This window comes from Tympanuchus pallidicinctus, unplaced genomic scaffold (genome assembly GCF_026119805.1).
Source record: "Tympanuchus pallidicinctus isolate F22 unplaced genomic scaffold, pur_lepc_1.0 scaffold1, whole genome shotgun sequence".
Lineage (NCBI taxonomy): Eukaryota > Metazoa > Chordata > Aves > Galliformes > Phasianidae > Tympanuchus > Tympanuchus pallidicinctus.
Genome location: NW_026294618.1, coordinates 107,150,368 through 107,172,514, shown reverse-complemented (window position 1 = coordinate 107,172,514; position 22,147 = coordinate 107,150,368).

Here is a 22,147-nt window from a genome sequence, read left to right as displayed (position 1 = left end):
GTTGCTTCGTACAGACTCCATTGCACACAGACACCTTTGGTGGTGGAAGGCTGTAGTAATGGTCACCACTTTGGTGGCACTGAGTTGCTGCTCATGTCAGCACTGGTTTTGGATCTTGCTCTGCCACTGTAATGAGAGAATGATTTCATTTATTATGAGAGATGATTTAATGCATTATTGAAGAAAAATTACTCTTTTTTTACCCCGGTTCAAACTGCAAGAAAGTTGGGCAAACGGCTCATTTGCAAAACAATGCACTCAGTAATTATTCAAGGCAGGAAACTGCAGGAAAGGAAATACTCTTGGAATCACTGAAAACTTGTTTTGGAGTCCACCAGCCATTGCTAGCACCCTCCTAAGAACCTTGCTAAAACCTTAAAATTTGTCCAAATCACAAAAAGCATGCTGGAAATAATTCCTTCCCATTTTACTTTGGAACTGGTGAACTTCTCTTAGTACTGAACTCTGAACATCTAAGCATGGCCTCTCTCCAAGGCTCCAGTTGCTGCAGGCAGGCTGAGAGGAAAGGGAAAAAATGCTGTGACATCTACATATTTCTATTTTAGAAAACTGAAAAGTAAACAACAAAAAAAATATTTTAAAACCTCAAAACTGTATTGCAAGAAAAAATATTTTTTAATAATAGCTGGAATGGTTCAGGAGCTTTTTTTTTTTTTTTTTTTTTTTTTGTAAGCCATACCTGATGTAATTTTGGAAAGTATAATGTTGTGATCCCACCTCATCCCCGCAACTGATCAGTCAATTAACTGATCCCACTCACTAACCTCAAACACACATTAAACCTATTTGTTTCCACAGCTCAGGAGCAGCAACAAGAACAATTTATATGCCTGAGTTAATATCTATGATTCCATTTCAGGTTTGGTGCCCTGAAAGATGTCACACAGGGGCTTTGTATGACCTTTCTTTTAATGTTCAAGTAGCCCTAAAGCACCATTAAGAGGCGATCAGCGGTAATTGTCTTAAGGAGGCCACCCACCCTTCTAATAAGGATGTTCAGTGAGACCCAACGTTAAGGCCTGATTTGATTTTTAAAAAGGTGTTGCCAGGTAAGCAAAGCATGCGAGTTGTCTGCTTTTTAACAACAATTGCAACCCAAAGCTGCCAAAAACATTTGATTCTTTCTTGAATCAGAACTCATCCTATCAAGTGTAATGTGAGAAAACAGAATATCTCATTTTGGAATCAGCTTCCATGGTTACAAATGCTCTGAACTGATACTGGAGACAGACAAACATCTAGTTACTGTTGCAACAATAATAATAGAATTAACATTTTCTTGATATGATTAGTATAGCCACTTCCCTGCCTTGAGTAGCTAACTCTTCACTCTGAAAACAGTTAATTATGGCAGCAGACCAAAGCTGACGGATCTGTGTGCAGGACAGACTCCATAGCATTCATGTCAATTATATTATATTAGGGATTTCCATTAATTTTGCCTTCCAGCTTCATGAAGCACTAGGAGACAGATTAATCGTACCCCTGATGTAACGCTATTGATTTCACTGGTGCTGTTACCAGGGGAAAGAGCAGTAAGTGACAGGAGATTCTGGCCCTGAATTTTCCCTGCCTGAACTTTGTGCCAGAAGATTTGCTGAATGTGGTTGTTAGGAAGTTGTTTGCTTATTTATAGACCTTTCCTTCCTGTGATCACGGTATCCTGTCTGTGACTTTCATACCTAGCATCTCCAGGCATGTTGCATAATCCTATTTGACATTAGCTTTCAGTAATTCAGCTTTTGGTTCTAGAATGACAATCTAATTTTTGTCAGAAAATCTTCATTATATTGCACAAGCCATTTATATTCTGGGCTGCTTTTCTCTTATTAGGCCATCTCAGATGTGACATGCCTTCCTCTTCCATATAATCCTGTTACAAACACTCTCTACATTTAACCTACTTTCTCATACATCTCATATTTGGATCCCAAGAACAAATTTATTGTGAGGTAGATGAGCTGTACTGGCACCACATTGTTCAGTTTCTTGTTTTTGTCTATGATTTACACTGCTTTTAATATGAATAGCATAATTTTCCATTAGCAGTGGCCAGATTATTTGCTCTAACGTGACTATGTAGGTTGCTCTAAAAGTAATGCCTCCTATTTATTTCCACGGAAGCTACAACAGATACAAAGAGCAGAAGAATACGATTTGATAGAGCAAATTCTCAGCTAAAAAGCACTATTTTTCAACATTGTCCCCACCATTACCTGTGAATTTTCTACAGCGATGAACAAGTCTTCATATCACACTCATAAACAGCTGTACCAGTGGAGGTGATCCACTGTTGCTGTCGCAGCTGCTGAAACATCACCCATCACCTCACTGTGCTCACATCCACTACTTGGTCTCCATACATGTTGATGAATATCAATGGATGCCATTTTTTTTCACACGGAGGAATTCAGAGACGCACCTTTTCTTCACACGCACTTCCATCTCAGACACCATTGTGTCAGACTGCCCCTCTGCTGCCATCTGTCACACAGCAACAAAATGGAATGCAATATTCCCGGGAAGGATCATTCTCTACTGCCATACCACCAACATCCATCTCTGATGTCACAAGCCAACATCATAAAACAGGAGGCATCAGTTTCAGAGCACATATAGCTATAAAAGAGATGCACTCATAACAGAAACTTTTTTTGTTGAGGTAAGGAAGTATGATTTGGTTTTTGCTACTTTTTTTCTGGAAGAAGATCACCGCCTGCAGCTGTGATTAGAGATCTACAGGTACATCTACTCGTACTGTAAATGGCACGTAGATTGACCTGCATGCTCCTTTTAGTCAAGAAGTAAAACAGATACTGTCATATGGGAAAAAGTGATGTGTAAGTAGTCCAGTTAGTGATTAGAATAAGGAATAGTGATTAGTTTTGCATGCTTACAACTCTAGGCACACTGTAAATGGAGACACTGGACATTTTGTCCTGGAGTAAAGGCCACAGGCTGCTGTCCTCTTCAGTTGCTCCAGGCATTTTGTGGTCTGTCCACTCTTCCTGTCATCTTGCCACTTGCAGACAGACATGGTTGTGAGTGGGATGTGCTGTTAGCCAGCTGTGTGGTGCACCAGTGTCAAATTCTTTTGCTTTTTTAGCCTATTTTTTGTTCCCCCGTCGCCATGCAGTGAAATGAGGGGCCATCAAAATATGAGAAATTTCCTTGTATGCAAGGAAAAATATGTGCATATGTGCTGATGGAATTATGCTCACTGGCTTGCCATCTTTGCATTCATTTACAGTGCAGGCAATCCCTTTAGTACTGAGTACATTGAGGAACTGGGAGGAACGGCCAGCATTCAGTCAGTAGCTGGAAGGTGTGGGCAGCTTCCCATTTTCTATTTGTGCAGACTGCTACAAATTGAGCTAATAGAAGGAAAAACGGTCGAGCTGACATGGAAAACAACGGTGCCAGTATCAAGCATTTCATTCCAGAACGCAGGCTTTGCATTGCAGAGGAAAAGAAACGACAAAAAGCAACTGCAGCCATCTAATAAAGGCAAAGATGGAAAAAATTGCTTGAAAGTAGAGTCAAAACACCAGGTAAGAGACAAAAACACGGAGAGACAATTTGTAGACAAAAGTGCTTCAAATTCCATACAACATCTGAAATGAGATTGCAGTATCAGGACAGGGGAATCGTGCACTGAAAGTAGTGTTTAAACTGCTTTCTAGAAACGTCATTACTACACAGTAAGGACATTTAACAGGAAAGTTTTTCTTATTTATTCTGGTGCGTGTCCTAAAAGAGTGTATGAAAAAGATGAAGCTTGTATATAAATACTTGCTTTTGAAAAGACTACAAGGGCACGTACATTAAAAAAAAACCAAACTATCCCTGCAAAAACAATTAATCGGTTCCTATTTTTGAAGAAACGGAATACTTACTGTATGGCAGTAATGCTAATGTGACTTTTCAGTTTTGCTAGAGTGGCTATCTGCTACCAGAAGAATCCATGTAAGTAGTTGAGGTGGAAGGCCCATGTATTCTGTGCACAAATAAGCTGTCTTAAAATATCTCTTTGCCACCATCAGTGACGCCTACTTAGAATAAGCTGACCTTCGAGCTTCTAGCACTGCAACTGCAGTGGAATTTTTTTTTATTTTATTTAATTTTAAGGAGAAAAAACGACATATTTCAGTCTTCAGATCATTGTTATTACACGAGGAATGCGTGCAGCATAAAATACATTCACAGATGGTCCCTAAACATAAGCAGCACATACTGTGTGTACAAGACACGTTGGTGTTCAGTTTCTCTGGGTTTTTTGTATTTAACCTATTACAGGGAAGAAAAGAAGAGAGAGGAGGAAGGAAAAAAAAGGTGTCAGAAAAGGAATCTTACCACATTCAGGTGCTACAGCCCAAGCAATCCTTTGCAACTGCTGTAACTCCAGTGCTGTCACCTGACTCCTCAGCTCCCTTTGGGAGACTTTGGAGACAAACGTAGCTGGTGTAATAAAAGCATTGCCACAAATCTACAGTTATGCATGATTTTAGAATTTCTCTTATTAAGAAGTTCACTCCATCTTGTGCAGGCCAGCAAGATACCTGACAGAGGTCAGAGACCTTGTGCAACGTGCAGATTGCTGCTCTGGAGATTGATGGCCAGGAAGGCACAATTCTGCCCATCTTCTTCCCATCAGTTCTTGTAATTTTATGCTAAACACATGCCCTTCAATAATTACTCTGATTTCTTGGTGATACGTATGAAGTACACTTCAAAACCTGTTTCAAGCAGGAAGAGGAGATCACGAGGAAACGGGGAGCCAGTTAGTCTACTGTAAGTAGCAAATTACTTCATTTTGTCCGGTGTCTCTTAGAGAGCATCTGTGCTCTGTCTTTCACACATAACTCCGTGAATGCTGGAAGCTTACAGAAGTTCATAAAGCAATTAAAAAGAGTGTTGGAAGCTGTAAAACCCAGACATCAGCTCTGGAATGGCAAAGGCATTCCTGAGTAGTACATTTCCTGGAGGCTGGGGGAATGTGCTGGGGAAATAACCCCATACCACCGCGTCACTCTCATGCACATCCCGGAGTGCACTCTGCTTAGCTATCAGCTATTTATAAGGCTTGCATGAGTACACAAGAACCACATCTGGGAGGACTCAAAACAGGACAGCAGATGCCGGCGCGTTATTCTTTGCTTTACTATAGCCGTAACCATAGCCGGTCCCTTTTTCCCCATTGGCATTAGTTTTCTATTCACTCTGCATCATGGGAGGTAATGGATGCAGTGATGGAGAACAGAGTTTTTACACAAAAGGCACTGACTCAGCTTTATCTCCAGGCTCTCTTTTCCAGGTTTCTTTTGGATTCTGAGAAGTTTATTAGCTATTAATTTCCATTTTACAAAATGTTATTTCTTACTATAGAAGCTTGGAAGACATAAAGATGGAAATATTTTTCATTTAGAGCATTAAACTGAAGTTTAATGTGTAACTACTTCACAGGACAAATTGAACACGGTTGTATTTCTGAGCAAGATAAATTCAGAGGGGGAAAAATTAACAAGAAAGCCAAGATGTGTTTGTTCTTTATGTGAGTTTTCTAGAAACCAAATGTGTAACCCCTTTTGTGAGTTTTGTGAGGAGGAGAGAATCAGGTCCCAAAATTTTTATACTTTTATTATATTTTTTATATCTCACCCGCAACTGTGAGTGAGACTCTGCACTGAATCAGGAACAATGAATTAACTAGCTGTGTAATAAATACTCACCTAGAGCTACAACTAAAGCTGGAGCTAATCCTTAATCAGAGCTTTTCCAAGAAAAATAAAGTAAAACTTGATCATTCTTAAAACTTATTTTTCTTAGTTCTGCACCTCATGATGTCAAAGAGATGGTGGAAACAGAAATGCTGAAAACACAGCAGGAAATACTAATTTTATATTACAGAAATGCATTTTAGTTTGCATTGGAAGGAATTTCAGTATTTTCAGCCCAGATTTTAAGGCACTCAAAATTACGTCTCTGTGGATAAATATCTATGCCTGTGAGAAGTACCTGGTGTTTTCAGAGTTGAATTAACGGATGAGCTTTCTCTACTGCTGTAGGCCTTGCTAGTAACAAGAGTGCTGTGATAGTACTGTCCGAAAGATTAGTTTGTTACCCACTGTGCAGTGAGCCAGTCTCATACACGGATATGAGATATTGATTCATTGCAAAGATGTGCAAATTTGGATGCTAGGAGGTCTCCCACAAAGCTACCACACATAGGGATTTTCCGTGACCCTTTTTGTACAAATGATCATCGCTTGACTGCTATCCCAACACAGGCTCTGGATCTACGACTGCTTACTGCTGACCACTCCAGTCGTACCAATTAAACACATTTAGTTTACATATTTCCAGGATATTCCATCTTCGATGACAAGCTTAGCAGCCAAATTTTGATTAAGATTTCCTTTGCTTAAGCGCTTTCAACAGTTTCAAAGATGGTCATCCTGTCCTAGACACAGCTATATATTTGCTATATCTAAGGATACCCACACAAAGACTTATACAAAGATAAATTCTGACTTGACTTAAAATAGTAGAGCCCTACGAATTTTTGCCACAGCTTTATTAAATATTTTAAGAATAATTTATACTTTGCAACTCTCAGACTTCAGTCTTCCTCACTTCAGCCTTGCTCCTGGAAAACAATTCAGTACGTGCTCAATTGACTTCACGCAGCTGGATTAACTACTTGTGAAGAATATATAGTTCTGGTTCAGAGCTCTTGAGAGCCCATGAAGGCACTGGGTGAGCAAGGATTACCAAGAGTGAAAGAGTATAACACTAGATCTTCAATTTCAGTTTTTAAAGTTGAAGATGCTACAACTTATATGCTAAATAAAATTTATATGTTGATACCATATAATACTAGGGAGGAGGAAGAACTGGGATTGGAGAGGAAGCGTATGTGGATGTTTCAGTTTGGTTCAATCAGAGTGTGTGAGGTCGATTCTGGCTTTGATGGAGATAAAAACAATGCATAAAATCTAATTGAATGCTCATGAAACAGCATAGTCTACCAAGGTTTATGTGGATAGCAGTGGAAGCTTTAACCAAAAGGGCTATTCCTGCTCTCATGTGTGACTAATGTTCTTTTTCTTCATGGTTCTTGATTATTTGATTACAAGGCTCTCAGAACAATCATATTTTCCCTAAGAAAATGAAAATAACATTAAAAATTATTGGTGCAAAATGAGAGGAAACAAATCTCTAAAAGATGTAGGCATTCGCATTTCCAAAGCCAACACAACAATGAATTGTTTGCTAGCATTGTTATGGTATAGAAAATACAACTTAAAATTGAATTCTGATCAATCTGTGCAATGTTTAGAGTGTCCCAAATTATGTTAAGTCAGATAAAATCTCTCTTTGCTAACATTTTTTCTTACTTCCTTGCACACCATCTTGCTCTATTGTGCATTCAGGCTCAGGGTAGGCAACCTCCCTTGTACAGGCGAAGAGCTCTCTGCTGTTTCGATTTGTATGATGTAAATGACTGTAAGTGTTCAGAACCTTTCCAGCTAAAGGCTATGTTTTGCCTTTCAATCCATCTTTCACAGTACGGAATTAAGAAAGTCATTTTTTCCTCACGTTTATAGGATGTTTTCCTCTACAGAGTCGTCTTTCTGATCTACATTTCCAGAGGAATTTAGGTCTTTGTTTACCTGTAGCTTCATTAAAGAATGTCCAGTAGCTAACAATTTCCATTGTCAACCTTTGAATATCAAGCAATGTATTGTAATACTCTTTGAAGGCACGGCATGTAGTGCAAAAACCAGAGAGCTCTAGTCAAGTTATAAAAAGAGCACTAGTGAAGCCGCCTGAACAGGAGGAACGTGTGGGGAGATTGAGGGCATTGCCATGACAATCCGACCGACGGAACTTTGTTCTTGTCGCCTTCTGGCATAGACTTTCTTCTTCCAACATCAGGTGCAAATGATGATTACAAGAAGACGTGCTTGTTGTGGAGAAAATGCGGCCAAACACCTCTTCCTCTGTTTGTTGAAGCTACAAAATACGTGGTCAATGGAGTCTAATTTGAATGAAATTTTATGGGCACACAGAGGTTGGTGTGAAGTAAGGAACGCTCTGTTTTGACCTCTGTAGCCTCTCTACAGAGAGCTTAATAGATAAATGTTTCAAATTACAGTATGTTCCAATTATTGTACATTTATGGGACGGTGTGAGCTCCCTCTACGGGCTAATTTAACGTCTGCAAATTCCAATAATTCTTTTTTGTAACAAAGCCTCTGTGTAGCCTAGTGGATAAGGTGCCTGCCTAAGGTTTCTAAGGTTGTGCTCTTTTGAGCGTGTGCAAGATGGCTGCCACAAAAGTGTTTGAAGCTGCCGCGTTTGAAGCTGCCGCGTGTGTTTGAAGCTGCCGCATTTGAAGCTGCCAGGTTTGAAGCTGCCGCGTGTGTTTGAAGCCGGCGTGTTTGATGTTGCTGAGTACGTTTGTAAATTTGAGGCAGACTTTAATATTGTTAGACGGTAGGGGAGTCCTTTTCAACCTTTTCTCATTTTTCACTTGAACTTTTAAAAAGTTTTATTTTAACTTTTTTTTAAACTATTTTAACTACTTATGTCAGCTGAGGAATGCTGTGATTCACAGCCATTATTGTAAGGAGGCTGTTATGTATTTTTAGTGCTGCTGGGACCATAGGAATTTTTGAGTGACTTTGACTGCAGACAACAATGTGGAGAATAATCCTGGCTGTGAAAAGTGCTGTTGGGGCTGCAGAAAAGTACAGAATAATTTTGACCAAGGGCAATCATGGCTGCTTTTAGAAGACATCCAAGTATGCCTGAGTGTCGAATCTGTGAGTTGCTGGGACTGGGAGGGGAAAAAATACTGCTGGAAAGAGTTGGAGCTTTGTGGAGATTTGACAGTGCACTCTCTTAGCCGGGAGCTGAGAGTTTAAAAAACAGTTCTGATGGGACTGTAGAAAAGCCTTCAAAGATGCTGGGAGAGAAGTACTTAGTTGTTTGGATAGTAGGAGAAAATGGTACGTGGTGCCATTTGTTGAAAGCAGTGAACTGTCAAAACTCTGTTCAAAAAGAAATGCTTAACGTACATGAGAAATGTGAAGCATAGTTTGTTCCATCTGGAGAAAAAAATGTTCTGTAATATTATTTAGGAACCCAATTTTTGAAGTCAAAAACTGACCAAGACTTGATACGGGACTAGGAAGTCATGAGCTGTTCAATGGAACATGGGAATATGCTTTAATTTATCTAAATGATGTTCTATTGTTACCAAGCAATGTCTTATTCTATGAAACTGAATACTGGTTGGAAGTCAGAGGTTCTCCAAATGTAACTTATTTGCTATGGATGGACCACAGATGGACAACTTCTATTCATTGTTAATGGTGATTTGGGAGCGCTGTGTTCTACTGAGATGTTTCATAGTTCTGGAATGTCTGCAGGACCTCCTCTCTTTTATTCTCACCCAGACTTGGAGAAACTTTTAGCAATTATGTTTGTGCATTGTCTTGGAGCCTCTCTGGAGATGTTACCTGCTCTAATAGTCTTTCAGACGTTGGAAAGTAGACTTGGTAGCTACTCTAGTAGCATGTGTGCTTCTTTACCATACCCAACTATTGTTTATCAGATTGAATTCTTGGCACAGGTTTAGGATACGTGAGTCTATTCCTCAGTTAAACTATACCAGGATGCTAAACTTCTTTGAGATCACAGATTATTTTGTTTATAAATCATCACCTTTTAATTTCCCTAGACCCGACTCCTCTGTTCTGATAATTCTTCACTCAGATCAGTTTTTCAATCACCTGAGCTGCTAACGCTAAATGTTGTTTTGTACGGAATTACACGCGTCGATGAAATTATTTTTGAAAAAGTGTGGTACATCACACGGAGTTGAGTAACTTTGTGGCTTGGCTCCCTGTGAAAGCTGGCATTTAATTTCATTAATTTCATTTAATTGAAAGTTGACTTTTAATTTCTGTACGATAACCAGCCCTGAATGACTCTGGTTGACACTGTGACGAATGCTTGCACTGTATGGCTTCTTCTAGGCACTTCCCCTTGTATTTTAGAATATTTGTTATGTTTGGTTGGTTCAGACTGTCGTTCTTGCCACATTTAGTTTACCAAGCACCTCATGAAATTGACTTCAGCGTTTTCTTTGCTGATCACACAAACTTCTGATCGCCTTGAAATGTTTCCTCAGATAACCCAAAGCAGTCTGCACTCCTCTTTGTGCCATATCTGGAGGAATCCCTGAAATGCTCAGCTGGAAGGCTAGGCACAGAGCTCTCATTATGGGCCTCAGTTCTTGGCTTTCACATGGCTCTGGTGCAGTGTTTCACCCCGACTTGTTGCAGGAACTTCCTCTCATAATTTTGGTTACACATATGGTGCATTGTCATCTTAATTACCACTGGAACATATAATGGTTTTCTTGATCTTGAGTAACCTGCATTCTTTCATTTTACTGTTAATGAAGGTTTTTTTTGAGTATTATCAACATCACGTCCATATGATTTGATGAGCTTTGATGATTTTGTATTACAATTCGGAGTGGTTGCTGCTCTATTCCTCTTCCAGGCGTGGTAAATCAGCTGATTTTTTTAACTTTTTGTGTAGTCTTACTGATACAATATTTATTGTCATTTATTCTAAACCTTTAATATCTTTATTTGTTAACATTTGGGGTATTTCTTCTATGAGTTTCTTCATGAGTTTCCATCCTATCCAACATGTAGCATCCCTTTGTTTTACTACAGACCTTGTGAATTTTAAAAGGAATGCCATGTTAACTTGTGTGTCGGTGGAGCCTTTCATCAACTTCAGTCTCATACTCATAAACCTTTGTCTTCACGTTCTTGCCCTCAACACAGCAAAACGAGTATTGAAAGATGTTGTGCTGGAACATTTGAGTAGTTTCTCTCAACTTAGAGCTTGCTGCTGGTGTAAATCAATCATAAAATTACCTAAAGCAAGACCACTGCATAAGCTTTAGATAAATTGTCTTGATTTTTCTAAAGCAAAGGTGTGAAGCTTTCAGGCATGTCTTCAACAACTTAGTAAAATTAACAACACAAATCCTGATTATTTATATCTCCCTTGTTTCTTAATGCTTGTACAATATAGTTTTTTAACCCTCTGCCTATTTATATATAAGTAGGTTTTGAAGAATCTAAAGCTATTTGAAACAGGATTGCTTCGGTTTTCTTTTGATTTGTTATCCTGAATATACTTCTTGTAGATGAAGATGATAATCATTCTTACAGATTTCATTCTACATTCAAACTGTATGATATTTCATCATCTTACTGAAAATATTTTTTGAAATAGGCATACAAACTAACAGTTCACTGTGTATATGCTATGCATTTTTTTCAGACACGACATACAGTCTGTCTGTTCATTCTCCTTTTTTTCATTTTCCTCATAGATTTTTTTTTTTAGGTTTCTGTTATTACTGTCATATAGTTGTACTTAATAATTAGTGTACTAGTTGTACTTAACTGCATGTAATTGCATTCTGCTGTCAGTCACATATGAAAGATTACCAACAAGCAAGCAAATGTAAGGGATTTAGCTTATTGTTTCTTCTACTCTGTTGTATGATTGTATGCACACATACAGGGAGGAGTGGTGAGGGGTTTTCTTCTCATGTGCTCTGCCTTACTTTCAATCAAATTCGTATTTTGCATCTTCTGACCTAATAGTTTTGTCAGAAGAAAAAATGCCATTGGGCAGCAGTTGTACGGCTGCAGTTGAAAATGATTTAGATTAGCTGTTTTTCTCATTCCCGACTTCCTTTTGTTTTGGAAATTCTGTAGCTGAACAAACACTGTGTCCCCCAGATGGACAGGCTTTCAGCTACTTAAACGTGCTTCTGCTCTGTTTCAAACCGTGAAGTTCAGCTGAAAAAAAATCCATACTTAGAGGGAGTGGCCTGATTTAAAAACGCTGAGCGTCAGATGCCCGGGAGGTGACACCACACACGTAAAACCTGGAATGCAACTTTACGAGATGTAGGCACCTTCCTTTGAAAACATGAGCTTTTGTCTCTTTCCACAGGCTGTGTTTGGCACTGCACATTGCGCTCACCCAAAGAGCTTATAACCAGAGCAAAACACTCAAAGCGTAGCTAGGATATACAGTGATACCTGAGAAAGGACGTTAACGGGGTATGTATTTTTCTCATCTTTGTTTAACTGTGGGAATTAATACCAGGCCTATCACAGAATCACAGAATCACATGTGCCTATGTCCACCCATGCCTCTTTTCTTAGTTATGTGACTGTATTATTTGGTTCTCTGCAAAGGGAAGTGGAAGGTGTCTCATTTAGAAAACACAGATAGTTGCAGAACAAAATTTATCTTGAATTACTTATCTATCAGTATGCCTGACTGGCAAAATAAGGCGATCTTTTGGTCTAATGAACCTTAGTAACATACCCCAAAAGCTGCAAAGAGGAGGGGTTTGGATTATTGCTAGCATAAGGCAATCAATTACAACGGTAACCACTTTTTTGCACAGTCTACTTTGGGTTTGGAGGAGTGGTGCAGCAGTGGAGTCTGCCTCCATCCATTTTCACTCACTCGATTTGATCCAGACCAGAGGATCATTTATTTAATTCCCTTGCCCTTGAAAAAGCACAGAAGTGCTTTTTCTGTTGATACAAAAGGAGACAGTAATGAACAGACTTGATCTAATAATGTGAAAACTCTCCAGCTCTGTTTTGGTTTCCGTCATATTCTTTGTTTGGCTCCTTCTGCTCCAGGAAGATGTATTTCTCTTATGCACACCTGTATGTGCTTGCTAACAAGTTATTTATATTCAAACAAAACATTTTCTACTGCTTGTTCATTGTTATTTTTTCATTCATTATGTCCTGCTGAGTAATTCCATCCAAGAGATAAAACAACTCCCCATAATTTTATGAGTGGCCAAACACTTGAAAACTGACTTGCAGAATTAGATTCACATCAAACTAATAGAGGAAAAGGTTTGCTTTGTGAAAACATGGGAAAAGCAAAGGAAGTGTTGATTGACTGGATAAGTGATTCACGGTATCTAATTCCAGCAGCTCTTGTTGTACATTAGGGGCAGCACTGAAATGAGTGTTTTGGATGGTGAATGGAAAAGGAGTCTTCTGTCTGCTGAAGTGCTTCACTCCTAGTCTGGAAATTCTCTTGTTCTCTAAAATGTTGGCTAACAGCAGCACTTCTGATGTCACACGGGTGCATCTGTTTCCTGCCGCCTGAAAATCCAGCAAAGGTATTCTTTCTGTGGCTTTACCTTTCCACACTTCCACTGATGTTAAAAAAAGGAGGAAGTTGGTATGGGTGAAATCGCAGATTTCACTTAGAGTGAAGGTGGTCCATGATGGAGCAGCCTGCACTTGGTTTGCCATGGATTGCAATGTTTTCCTCCTCTGGCAAGTCAAAGCACACTTCTAGCAAGCAGTGTTTCTGTCAGGATTTCCAGAACTAAAATACCTGTGGCTTGCATGCAAGCTTCTTGATACTTTTCTTTGAGAAAGGTAGTATCTTCAACATTGGTGTCTGCATCTTCCAGTTGAAAAAAAGATGAGCTCAGCTACTGGGAGCTGTTGGCATCTTCCACCTGAAAGGCCGTGATTCACATATGAATGCAATGGAATGAGGCTGTACATACAATTCCTTCCATTGTTGCAGGATTTAAGTTAAGTAGCTTTAATCCCCTGTGTATGGGAAAGCAAGGGTAGGTGCTGTTGTTTATGGTATAAGGAACAGTCAGGGGAGTGAGATTGGTACCTGCAACACTTCTCCCCCCTGAATAATAATGTTTTGCATGTGAAGGTAAATCTGAGCCTTAATTTGGAACCTTTTCTTTAAGTTTCAGGGCTACATTATGCATCCATATCTTGGGCCTAATAAAATGAATTAATCCTTTTCATTTTCCTACACTTATGGCTTTAAAACAGGCAAAGTCTTTTATTTTTTTTCCACTGCAATTTAATCTAATTTTAATATTCCCTAGATAATAGTGAAACAACCGGTTCTGTGCAATTCGGCCTTAGATAAAAGCGTCAGCATGTTTGGAACGTAAACCTTATTTTACCTTTTGTTGAGCTGCCCAAATTAGTAAGAGCAATTCAGCGCTACATCTTAAACATAGTATGACTTAGAACACTGGAATCTGCCTGGAATGTGAAAAAAGGGAATAATTTATATTTAATTGGTCTAAACCTACCTTTCCTAGGTCAATAAGAAGAGGAAAATCAGCAGCATTAATCAAGATAAAATTATCAGCTGATTAATCAGTGTTCTAATTACTGCATAGTTCTTTCCCTTTTCAGTTTTAATTACTAAACTTCATTGTCTTTTCCATATGGCCATCATGCATTCACCGTACACTTTTTCTCCTGGTGAGATCATTAATATAAAAAATGTACATTCAAGACATTACTGAAGATATAAGAAATTGCTACTGCCTACTAGAAATTACCAAGGAAGCTGCAAATCAGCAATAGGTTATACAGGAAAAGTCTAATAAATCTACTAACACTTAAGAAAATAGATATAGTGGAAATGTAATTATGATTATCAAATCAACCTTTGTCCTAAAGTGAGCTTTACCAGTCTTATTTCATCAAATCTGTCTCTTGGTTGGGTCAGAAACCAATCACAATCTGATTTAAATTGGCAAAACACAAGGGAGTCCTCTTGAATTAGGGCTATTGTGAAGCAGACAAATACTGCCTGTGTTTTCTTTGGCAGAATGGCCCTGCTTACCAGGGCCCAGCTCTGCAAAGGTATTTAGGCACTCGACTACAATGGCCTAGCTGAACTTCAGACTAGGATTGAAGCCCCAATGAGTCTATCTGCCACGTGTTGTTCTGCCAGAAGTATCTCGACTTATTTGAACTCTGTCGGCCGCAATCTTTACGTGCATCTTTCCAGCCAGCACCTACCCGGAGCAAAGTGAGGACAAGTCCCTGTTCCCTGGGGACCGTGGTGCTCAGAGCACGTGCTTCTCTACACTGGGGAAGTGTGCAGCCATGTCTTGCCTCAATGTAATGTCTTAAAGCATTCCTACTGCTTGCGATTCCTCTTCCCCTTATCACACTATGAGGAGGGCACACAGATACCTGTATGCAATGAACCTCGTGTGTGACTAGCTGCTGAGTAGTTGAGTTCTGTGCTATGCAGGAGTGGAAGAAGCTGCCCTAACATCCTCAGCCTCAGCCTTGAGCTCCCGATAGCAAAGATCTGCAAAACCTCAATGAAGTCATGGTGACTTGTACCTGGCTGCATTCCCATTTCCTAAATGTTCATCGCCTTCCCCATCAAAGCACATTAAGTGGGCATGTGTGCGATGCAATTGTGGAGTTTCCCACTTCTGTCTATAACACAGGTTATCCACGAGACAAAAAGAACTGCCCAACACACATATCTATATCACTGTGCAGAGGGCTGCGCGCATGGCCAGAGCTCTCCCACCTACTCCCAGCCCACAGTCCATGCCCTTGCCCATGCAGCTGAGTCTGCAGGGTGGGACGTGGGACATCAGCATGCTCCATTGCCTGGGAACAGCTGCCAACCTTACAGTACAGAGAGATCTCAAACAAGGACAGAGGGAAGGCAGCCCCGAGCGAGACAGGTTACAGTATTTGAACTCTGTCAGCCGCAATCTTTACGTGCATCTGGGATGCTCTCAGTACCACTGGTTCATCCCAGGTGTGCTCATCTTTCCAGTGAAATACTAATTTTCTGAAAGAGTGGTCAAGCACTGCACTGGGCTGCCTGGGGAGGTGATGGAGTCACTGACCCTGGAGGTGTTCAAGCAACGTCTGGATTTTGTGTTGAGGGACATGGTTTAGTGAGAACTATTGGTGACAGGAGGATGGTTGGATGGTCTTGTAGGTCTTTTCCAACCATGGTGATTCTGTGATTCTGTGGTTTCCAAAAATGTCTTCCGCTTTTAAAAACTACTCTATCAGCTTGGGCCTGCTTCATTTACAAACCAGATTCTCCCGAGTAGCAGTAGTTGCACCGCTTATTTAGTTAGCTGATTAGCAATTGAAGGCCTAGTTCGGAAATGGTGCAAGTTTCCTATGAATATTCATAAAAAATAATAAGCCTGTCTTCTGATTTAGACCCAACAACAGTTCGATTTGACTTTTTTTTTTTTCTTTTTTTTTTTTTTCTTTTTTTTTTGATGGATGAGTTAATTGCGCGCCGGGATCTCGGTCTTTCTCTCCGGTCCGGGGGGGGGTTCTTTCGCAGCTTTCCGTGCCTTTCCAGCGCTGCCGTTCTGCCAAGCTGCGCTGGCCGACCCTCAGCCTCCGGTTGACTCCCCCAGAAGCAGCGGCGGCGGAGGCTCCGAGCAGCCGCGGGCCGGCAGCGGCCGCAGCCCCCGACCGGGGCAGGAGGCGGGGAGAGCGCGGAGCAACGCTGCCATCTAGCGGCGGGCCCGCCGCCCGCGCCTCCCCTTCCCGAGGAGGTTTTCATCCCGTCAAGGAAAAAAAAAAGAAAAAAAAAAAAAAAAAAACCGGCTCTTGGAAAACAACCAACTCAGTTGGAACTCGGAGATAATAATCAGTTTCTCTGGGCTTGTGAAATTGGCTCATTAAGCGTGCTTTTTAACAGAAAATATTGGAAGCGATTAAGTCTGCTTTACTGAGTGGGCATGAAATGGCTAACCTTCGGCCACCCACGGCTCCTAGGTGCCTGGCGTCGTTTTATGCATGCGGCGTAATGTCTTTACTTGAAGTGCTGTTTATTCATCACCTGCTTATTTATCTCTTTGCATTTGGCAGGCACATCGATCAATGTTAAACTGTCACACAAGGTTATTTTTCTTTTACATAACAGTAGAGGCCTAAGGTAGTGGCATATTAAAAGTAATAACTTTCTAACTTGTAGCTCAGGATGACAGCACCATTTGTATCTGAATACATTACAGCCAGAAATTAAAAAAAAAAAAAAAGTGGAAAAAAAATAAGGAATTTAAAAAAAGAAATGATATCTGTGAAACACTTCTGGTCTTCCAAGGTCAAAGGATTACAACACTCCTTGTGCTGCCATGAGCTGGTGCCCGTACAAATGTGTCCACATCCTCCCCTGACCCACCTGAGCTATCTGCAGGCACTGATGGCCCTGACCAGCCCGCACGGACATCCAGTCCAACCTGACTCCCACCAGATACCACAGAATCATGGAATCACAGGGGTTGGAAGGGACCTCTGGAGCTCATCTGGCCCTGCCTCGATGGCTGCCCGCTGTTTGGCTGTGGCTGGAGATGCTCGAGTTGCACGCTGAGGGCTGCGCTTGGCTTGGGCAGAGAAAGCAGGGAGTGGTACAGCAAACAGCACACGCAACCATCTGAAAAACAGCAACAACAAAAGTCGACGTAGAAGGAACTCTTTTCATTCTAGTTCCTCTCCCCCCCCCTTCCCTCCCCCTTTCCTTTCTTTTTTTTTGGTTCTAGTGTTCTGTTGCTTTCAAACACTACCCAGCTTTGATAGACTTCCTGTCTTGGCACGGGGCCAGGCAAGCTTTCTCTGTACAAACAGGTTTTCTTATATTTTCAGCCCAGCCTAAAAATGCCTACAGATAGAAGAATGTCAGATCTTTTTAGTGTTGAATTTCAAAGCGGTCCTTAGAATTCCTTCCTTCCCTTGATCTCATCTTTGGATTGCTGCTTGGACTCGCTCTCTGTTTCTAAATATAAGCTGTGGACAGTGGCTTTCTAATAAAGTGCTTTGATAGCCTTGTGTACATGGGAATTAAGCGCAGGGCCATGGTGGTTCTTGTGTCAGCAGCGCCATTCCTGCTGGTATTTCTCCTCTGCCACCACTGTGCACGTCGTCTGCCAAAGTACCTTCACCAGAAAGTGTGAATGAAAAAATGGAAATGCTTAAGAAAGCAAGGCCACGAAACGCGCTCTCATTTCATGCAGATGGCATCTTGCTTTCTGGATTTAACAGAATTTATCGTTGAGGCTGGTCTATCTTTGAATCTGTTAATTCATGTATTCATTCCTGCTCTTGGGCAGACAGTTCTGCTTTATCTCACGAAGTGCAAACCTGGGAGAGAAGGAGGGGGGAAGCTTGTCCATTAAAAAAAGCATCACCTCCACATGGCTATGCTCTTTGGATCAATATTTGCATCAAAGTGGTTTAAATGTATGTGGCTCTAGGGCTGTCCATTCTTTCAACCTGACCTGCTGCATTGATTAGGGCTGGTATAAGGAAGGGAAAATAGCAAATCCGGTAAGATAAAATTTTAAAAAAGCAAGGAATGTCACTGTGACTCCTGAGAAAGATGTACTTAAAGTGCCCACATTGCTCGCATGAAGGTTTAGATAAAGGCTGCCCCTCCTCGCCACCCGGGTATGGCAGCTGTGGTTCATTTGGTCGTGTTTCTGAGCATAACAAAGAACAGATTTGGATTTATTTAAACAAAGATGTAACCTGCTTGTTTGGAGGCTTTGAGTTGTCCTGATTCTGCTTTGAATATTCACACTGATTTGTAATTACTCCTCCAGTTTCTGCTTCTTTCCTAATTCGTGGAAGGCACACGGTAAGTTCATGCTGTGGATAGAAATTAACTTCTGCATGTTCTTTTCTTCCAGTAACACTGTGAGCCCTTCCTCGAACTCCGTTGGACATTAAACATGCAGGCAGTGCGAGGCAATTTACACCCATAAGAGATTCTTATCTGAAGAGGAGCACAATTAGAGCGAAGCTGCAGGGCTGACCCTCCAATTTTTCCTGATTACCAGCTTTTGTTAGCATTCTGGATGAAGGAAACATTTCGTTTCCTTCCCCATTTTGCTCCTTCTGTTGCTTTTTTTTTTCTTTCCTAATGCATTTTTCCAATCATATCGAAGTGATGGGATGAGACCAGTAAGATGGGTCACCTGGCAGAATCACGGCCCTGCTCACATGGGCTGTTCAGGGGCTCCACCAGCCCACGACTCCTCTTGGAGGCTGACCACCCTTTGGTGGCCGCTGGCATTCGGGAGTGTGCTGGGGACCAAGGCTCACTTGCATTTAGTGTGCATACCACTTCATTTACTGTTACTGTCAGTGGATGAATTTGAAAAGTCACTCTGCAGACATTGCAGTCTTGGATCTGCATTTCTTTTTATTTTTTTTTCTCCTGTTTGGTCTCAGCTGGACTTTTGGTATTGAATTCTCTGGGTGTAGGATCAGCCTTTAAACTCTGACCTGCATGTGTGATAGCGTAGGCAACAGCTAATTTTGAAGCAGAAAAGATTTAAGATCAGCTTTTTTTGAAACGACTTCGATTTTTGATAAAGAGAAATAGAAAAACAAAATGACAGAACACAGTATAATACATAAAACTGAGAGAGGAAAAAATGACAGCTAAGAAATTTATCATGTAAACAAAGAAATCTACCCTATTGAATGGAATAAAATTGAATAAATAGAATCATCTCTCCTCCATGCTCTGCAGCAGTTCTACTGGCAAAACACTTAGCACCTACTCAGATTAGGCTGCATGAATACAACAGTATTAAGTTAGCCTCACAAAAGAGGACTTCTTGTATTAGGAGTGATCAAAGGATTTTATCGAGGCAGGCTTGCCCACGACCATAAAGGTCTCCTAATAAAGTAGAACTGAGCAATTAACTTACTTGACAGAATGTCTGTGAGCAGATTGCAATTTCCTTGTATTTACACGTTATTCAGTGTTACTTGCCATTTTTGTGAACGTATTTACCTGCAGAACTGATCACGAGCAGGGCTCCGTAAGGACTTGATACCTGATATTTTACATTTGGGCCGCAGTTGCAGCTAATTGGTCATCTTGGGCAGAGGAACGAGGAGAAAATTAGCATGTCTGAGCCATGTGCCCAAACATTAAACCACTGTTGGCCCCATAAACCTGCCTGCAGCAGTTGGCATTTATTGTCCGTTCCACTTGTCTCACTTCATGTGTCTCCCGGACATAATTTAGGGCACTAGCTGCTGGTAGACCTGTCCTAGAACTAATATACAGCTACCCATAAAACAGTTCTTTCCTAACCTGGCGTCAGTACCTCCTGTGCTTGTTGTCTAGTGGAGTTTTATTATCCTTAAGGATGGTGGCTCCTGCAAAATGGACCAGGAGCTCATGGCTGTCGTGGCTTGGTGGATGTGCTTTAGATGTGAGGTAGATGGGGGTTTGTGCTGTGCTTCGGGGACTGTTTAGAGGACTTGCAGCCCTGGTTTGTTCCTCCCTACAGCAGGCCTGGGTTGTTTCCTCATAGCCTTGGGAGGCTGGTGGTTCTGGCCAGGTTTCCCTTGGAGTTAGCCATGTTTTTCTGGCCATACTGTGTTAGCAGCAGCCTGGCAAGAAGCTGGGTTCTGTCTGCTGGAGATGCTGAGGTGTTAATAGCCAGCCAGTGTTGAGGTATTTTCAACTGAAACCGAACTTTGTCGCCGTGCAGCATTTTTAATTCGTGTTATTTGGCCACGCACAGCGTGTGTGAGCACTTCTGTGGAAGAACGCACAGCAGGGAGGCTACAAACATAATAACCTCCATAATTTTATACAGGCTAGTTCACCAGAGTCCTCCTATGAGGCAGAGTGCCAGATTTCCTTAAAGCAGTGCTAGGCTCTTATGAACTTACCTTTTCAAGGAAGCCCTGCTACGTTCAACCGTGTCCTTCTTGTCCTCTCTCCCTCCCTCTCCCTTCTTTCCTCTCCAATAGGCACATGGAAAGTGCAACACTTTGGGGTTTGATGTTGTAGGTTCTGTGGAGTAAATGTGTGTAAATGCTTCTGTGTTTGAGAGCTGATTGTGGAGAGTCAAAAGAAGGCAACAGTAGAACTATTATAAGGAATTTATGTTTGCTTTTTGAAGAGGTTGTATAGAACCATAGAATCTAGTCCAACCATCAGCCCATCCCCGCCATGCTCAATAAACCATGTCCCCAAGCGCCATTTTTTGAGCACCTTCAGGGACAGTGACCCTGAACACCTCCCTGGGCAGCCTGTGCCAATGCTCTTTATTCTCTTTCTGAGAATGAATTTCTCCCAGTATCCAACCTGAACTTCCCCTGCTGCAACTGGAGGCCACACCTCTCATCCTATTGCTGTTATCTGGGAGAAGAGGCTGACCTCCAGCTCACTGCAAGCTCCTTTCAGGGAGTTGTAGAGAGCAATAAGATCTCCTGGAGCCTGCTCTTCTACTGAACAATCCCAGTGCCCTCAGCCACCCTGTTTTCAGTCACCTACCTTATAGCACCCCCTATAATTAGGTCACTTGCGTAAAGTAGATAAGTTTCTGATGTTGGACAGGCAAGTTGTGTAGTCCTGGCTCTGATCCATTCCCACATAATGGTGAGATTGCTTCATGCAGTACATTCTTCAGAGCTGTGTTCTGACGAGTTTGTGTCTTAAGCAATGAGTCTGTCCCACTCACAGTGCTCATTCAGCCCCCTGCATGCTGGACGCTGCAGGATCTGATGCTCTCATTTACATTTCCTTAATGTACTTCTAATTTTTACTGAACACTAAAAAAGGAAACACGTTTAGCTTCCTAAGACATCTTGCTCCTACTTCTGATGTAAGCATATAGCAAGTTCAATGCACAACAAGAATGATGTTTAAGAAATACAAGAAAAGAAAGGAAAGTGGATTATACAGTTTCATTACAGAGGTTATCAGATAGAAATACCATCTTTGTTGGCCTCTGGTTTTTTTTGAGGCAGTGTGACATCCATGCTTGTGGACTCACAGAGATCAGATTATTACACAGAAACCCAGAGTCTGTATTGTATGGTAGCCATGTGAGATTCTGTTGGGAAATAAGGCAAGATACAACAACTCAAGTTGGCTAAAAATTGCTCTCTTGAAATGAGTAGCATTATGTGGACCAGGCTGATCCTTAGAGATCTTTTGAGAATAGGTAATAGTGGAGTAGATTACCCAAGAGATGTGAAACGCTTGCCACTTCTTCACATTCTAGAATCAGTGCTGGAAGTGATGCTCTAGCCAAGCCCCAGTCTCTGCAGTTTGATACAAGGCTTTTTGTGCAAACCGACTGACACAGGTTGCAGAAGAGGTGACTCCAGGCAGCCATTGGGTCCTTCTGTCCCTGTAGTCCAAGGCTCCAATACCAAGCACAACCAAAGGGAAG